The following is a 6,215-nucleotide window of genomic DNA, read 5'->3' as shown; positions in this document are numbered from 1 at the left end:
AAATTCATAAATACTTCTACTGTAGGAAATACTCTAATCATGTTCACTGCCCCAAAGTCCACTGTAGGAAATTTGAGTTATACAACAGATTCTCAAGTCACCTATGCAAGTAAGTTCTAACTGTTTCTTGCAATAAATAAACCACATACATAAATTTTCTTTTAAAACGAATTTGCTAATGTTATTCTCAAAAAACCAAAAATTGACTTATTCTCGATAAAAAAAATGAAAAAAAATCATAGTTTTGCATAAAATAAGACAAAAAAAGTCCTTTTTGGCCCCTTTACAAGATAAGGCAAAGAAAGTCTTACAACTCTAGCTATTGTATCTGACAATAATTTCACCTTGTTCTACAGCCGTTGTTTAAAAAAATGATACAAGTTTAACACTCGTAAAATCTCGAGGGGATACTACCAGAATAAGATATATTCAAAATCACCTTTTGAATACTCGATTAACAATTGAGTAAGCAAAATTGTGGCTCTCAAAGATAGACTGCTCCTTTCATTTAAATTTTGGAAGAATTATTATGAAGCTGTTAGGTTGGATAGCCAAGAACAACTACATAACGATAGAACAATAGCAGAATATGTGCTATTCTTCCTTCAGGTAATTATTTATGGTATTTTTCATCCTTTTGTAGTGATGAAGTAACTGTTAAGGGTTATTTTGTATGGTCATCCACGGAATAATTCAACTAGAAGTAAATACATTTCAAAATGTTTCATTATTGCATAAGATTGATTATGTCATTTTTTTTATTTGTTTGTTCTTCTATACTAAAGATGAAATAAATGAAAATACAAGTAGGCACATTGATTGCGTATTTGTTTAGCAAGATGTACTTTGTACCATGCGTTTCCTGTCTTAGGAAATATATAAGTGAGCTTCTCAAATATTGAACAAAGTTGATTTTCTCAAAGAACATGCGACTAAAAAAAAAATTTTGGCAAATGGGATTGGTCAAAAAAAATAGACGTTTTGGTTTCCTCTTTATTTGGGGTTCCTTGCCAATTTTGTTCTAGTCCCCATGGTATTGAGAATATTTGCATGCGGTACACATATAGATGGCTCAGGTTAACAGCAATGATGTGCGACGGATCTAGACGAACACCAAGTTGAGTGGGTTTGCGGAACTTTGACCCTTCTAGAATCACGAGCCACGAACTAAGGATAATCCTTAACCCAAGACTAGCAAATTTAGTGAACCAAAAGTAAAGATAGAAGAACGCCACAATCAAGGAGACTACTTGATTGATAAGTTCAATGAACAGCTTGAGATTGATTCTCAAGTATTCAAAGGAAATTCTCTTGAGGCAAGAGAGAGTGAATAAACTCACGAATATTTTATAAAATCTGAATTCCCCTTTTAATGAATGAAAACCTAGGCTATATATAGCCTTACAACTTGAAAACCTAAAGTGACTTGAAAACCCTACTCGGCTAGGCTAGGCCTTTGGCCCGATTCCACTACTCAAATCCACTATCTAATGGTCAGCTTATAATCGATCCAATGAAAGCTTTAAGCTGGCCCAACATAACCCAATAAAACCTAATTAACCAACTTAAGTTATAGTGAGCCTAGACTCTATAAATCGGATCCAACTCAACATGAGGTCTTGGACCGAATTTATTCCTAGCAAATAAAATAGATAACTATTACTAAAAGATTCAATCTCTTGTAGCCCAAAACATGGCCCATAAGCGGCCCATATTTCGTATCATTCCCCTCCTCTTAAAAAAAAAGATTTGTCCTCAAATCGTGTTTGGAAATGAATGGTACTACAAGCGTTGGTAGTATGAAACTTCAAATCTCCACATATTGGCTCTCTTAGAATGGATGATACTTGCATACGTCATGATTATTGTAATTCGGTGCACATGTCTCTTGGTTAGCTTGAAAATGCTCACAATCCGCCATGGGAAACTCAAGGCTTTGCTCCAACCACTCCAAAGCTCTCTAATCAGCATTGTGTCATGAATGGTCGAATTTGGACCTACACAATAAATCACACGATTAGGATTTGTAGGTATAAAATCACTTGACAGCTTACCATTCACATTCACAAGATAAGGATCTTCATAGTGATGCTCAATCAGGCTAGGAAAGTCTCGGACATGATTGTGCAAAGTTACAAAATTCATTGCAAGTTGTTGTGGGTATGGCCTATCTTGCACAAATGGAACAAGATCGAGATAGGTAGCTTTTGAACCCTCAAATTGAAGAATAAAGCCAGGTTGTAAGGAATCAGAATTTGGACCAATGAGGAAAGGATTGTCACTAACAAAATAAGAAGGAAATTTATAACAAGTTTCAAGTGTAGAAACTCCCTTTGAAACTTCATTATTCCTCCCAACAAGCAAATCAGGCTCATGGTTGACGTTGAACATCAGTGGATGATAAAGAGAGACAACACTTAAGGTGCAAACTCCATGAAAAGTTTGATATTCACCAATGGATTTAGGCATAGAACATGCCAAGATCAACTCAATTTTTCCTTGCTTAACCTGCATAAAAGTAGAAACACTAAACAAAGTAGAGTCAAGATCGTTAGAAAAAAACATATGATCTCACATCCTTTCTCACAATCAGCTTACTCTTAGAATTTTTAATCTCTTTTTCATGCTCAGTAGCTGACTTTTTTCCCTCATTATTCTCAACCTCTTTCTCCTTTTCAACTCTCTCGAATTTTACCTCTTCAGTCACAATTCTCTCCTCCAGCTCTTTCTTCATACTATAACGCTCATGCTCACTCTTCATGTATGCTAGATCAATACAAAGTTGCTTAGAGTTAAGCGACACAAGCCTGGTACGACGGCCATTAAATGTGAAAGAATACTTATTAGTATATCCATCATATTTGACTTCTCGATTAAACATCCACCATTGTCCCAACAGCACATGCGTCACTTGAATGGGAACCACATCACACAACACCTCATCCACGTATTGACCAATACGAAAAGGAACAAGTGCGTGCTTAGTAATCCAAATATCACCACTATCACTTTGCAACTTGTAAGGTCGAAGATGATCAATGGTTGGAAGATTCAATTTCTCAACCAAGACAGTACTTGCGAGATTAACTTCACAACCCTTATCAATGGCTAAGCTGCAAACTTTATCCTTGATATGGCAACGTGTATAAAACCAATCATTTTTTTGAGCTTTGATGATTTCCAATTGCTCAGTTATCTCACGCAATGCCACAGTATTTACTCCTTTAGGCACAAGATGGTGAAGCTCCAGTTGAGCATTCGTTTGTCTCATACTTTTATTACCTGCAAAACCCAACAAAAATTAGTAGAACAGTCCTCACTCGCTCCCTTACGTGTTTTGCTCACTCTCGTGTTTTGCTCAAGTGTTTAAAACACTCTAATGATCTCACCAATTCACTCCTCAAGCCTACTTGATTGTTTCCTTTGAAGAAATCAGAAATTTTCTCAAAGAAATTCAATCAAATCTTAATCAATAGTATCCAATTGTACCAAAGGAACAAGAAACAAAAAGTAGAAATGGAAAGCTCAAGTAATGAATAAGGAATGGAAGAGGGAAGAATTGATGTACAAAGAAAAAAAGAAAGTCTAAGTACGATGATGGAGTTCCCAAGTGCTTTACTTAATTGCCCAATTGATTTTTGGAAACAAGTTAGGTGTTGGACTTATTTGAAAATTTCCTTAAAGTCGGCTAACCAAACAGAATTATTACCAAAATTTTTCCAGATTCCCTCTCCAAAAGCCTTCCTAAAGTCGGCTATAACAAATCAGAATTGTTCCCAAAAAAATTCCAGATTTCCTTCTCTTTTGAAACCTCCCAAAGTCGGCTGCAAAACAGAATTTGGTAGCTAAAAAATTTCCAGATTTCTGCTCCTTTTAAACCTTCCAAAGTCGGCTGCAAAACAGAATTTGGTAGCTAAAAAATTTCTAGATTTCTGCTCCTTTTAAACCTTCCAAAGTCGGCTGCAAAACAGAATTTGGTAGCTTCCTAACCGCTGAAAATTTCCAGATTTGTTACCTTATCAAATCAGAATTGCTTCCACGAAAAAAAATTCCAGATTTCTTGTCTTCTTGAAGCCTTCAAAAAGTCGACTATCCCTCACTAAAATTTCCTCTCTCCAGCCGCCCTTAGGTTGCCAACAATTCGGCCTTTCTCCTTCAAGACGCAACACACAATTCTGTTCTCTCTTCCTTAGACAAGGCCACGGCAGTTTTGTTTCTTGTTTCAAGGAAATGGCTTCTCAAGACAACGAGAGTATTGTCACTCAAGAGTCCCCCAAGCGGCTTGCTCAAGAAATTCCCAAGAGATTTACTCCTAAACCAGGGAAGCCCCGTATGGATGCAAGAACGTACAAGAAACTTTTTATACGAAGGCAAGTGCAAGTTTTTAAGGCCCAAGATAATCAAGAACCTCAAGCAAGGGTTGTTCAAGTGATCAAGACGCAAGGTGTTCGAGACTTTCAAGAAGAGGTTGGACAGAATTTTTGAGTTTCTTTTCTTTTTTTTTTCCTGGTGTAGTTTCTGGTTTGGTTTGGAACAAGGAGTAACAAGACAGCTTAGTCAATAAAATTTCGGCTTCTTTCTTTGTTGCTTGCTACCCGAATGCCTTTTCTCTTTTCTTCCTCTTTTTTTTTTTTGACTCTAAAACACACAATTACTCGGCTGTTTTTGGGTAAAATTCCAGAATGTTAATGTCAAACCAATGTTCTCCTTCAATCCTCCAACAACTATCAAGACATGTATCAAAGTTTCAAGACTTCAAGATTAGTTTCAAGGAACTCAAGAAACCCTAGATTATTGTAGTCCCTCTTCAAGATTCCAACCCCAAACAAGTTTAACCACAAAAATCAGTTTAGGAAATTAATGAAAACAACTTGGTGGAATAAACTAAAGTTTGGACAGATTCGGTAAGAAACTTGTGCCCAAGGAAAACCCTAGTTGCAAGTGAAAACCCTAGCCGTCGCAGAATTTTTTTTTTTTTTTTATCCAAACAGAATATGCAAGGCACACAACTCGGTTACACTTGAAGGCAGGCTTCAAGACAGAATCACACAACAAGTAATGCACGAAGTGGACGCGAAGCAAAAGAAAACAAAGAGTGACTCAACAAGACAACAAAGGCGGACAGAAATTTTTTTTTTTTTTTTTTGTAATAATGACCGGACTTGACACAAAGGAAGACACGACCAGAATTGCAAAATAAAATTGACTAGAAAGCTTACGAACAAACTCAACGGGATATACTTGATGTCGTCGACTAGCTCTGGATACCAACTGATGTACGACGGATCTAGACGAACACCAAGTTGAGTGGGTTTGCGGAACTTTGACCCTTCTAGAATCACGAGCCACGAACTAAGGATAATCCTTAACCCAAGACTAGCAAATTTAGTGAACCAAAAGTAAAGATAGAAGAACGCCACAATCAAGGAGACTACTTGATTGATAAGTTCAATGAACAGCTTGAGATTGATTTTTAAGTATTCAAAGGAAATTCTCTTGAGGCAAGAGAGAGTGAAAAAACTCACGAATATTTTATAAAATATGAATTCCCCCTTTAATGAATGAAAACCTAGGCTATATATAGCCTTACAACTTGAAAACCTAAAGTGACTTGAAAACCCTACTCGGCTAGGCTAGGCCTTTGGTCCGATTCCACTACTCAAATCCACTATCTAATGGTCAGCTTATAATCGATCCAATGAAAGCTTTAAGCTAGCCCAACATAACCCAATAAAACCTAATTAACCAACTTAAGTTATAGTAAGCCTAGACTCTATAAATCGGATCCAACTCAACATGAGGTCTTGGACCGAATTTATTCCTAGCAAATAAAATAGATAACTATTACTAAAAGATTCAATCTCTTGCAGCCCAAAACATGGCCCATAAGCGGCCCATATTTCGTATCAAGCAATTTGTACAATTTTCTTCACATAAAACCTTTTCTAATTAGTTAGTTAATACATCCTATATGATTCCCCGAGCTTGATTGAGATTCACCAGATAAACCATTAGCTCTCCGGATTCTGAATCCAACACTTCTTTTATTTTTTCCTTCTTTTAGAGGAATTCAAGAAGACAAAATTGAATAAATTAATTAGCAACTTTCTAATTGCAGTCACATGCAAGGCATATACTGCTATTTATTTATTTATTTTGGGGCTAAATTCCGGCATGTATACCTTGATTCAAACAACTAAAGAATCCCACTTGAC

This window comes from Coffea arabica, chromosome 3e, assembly GCF_036785885.1.
Source record: "Coffea arabica cultivar ET-39 chromosome 3e, Coffea Arabica ET-39 HiFi, whole genome shotgun sequence".
NCBI lineage: Eukaryota > Viridiplantae > Streptophyta > Magnoliopsida > Gentianales > Rubiaceae > Coffea > Coffea arabica.
This window is presented reverse-complemented; position numbering follows the sequence as displayed.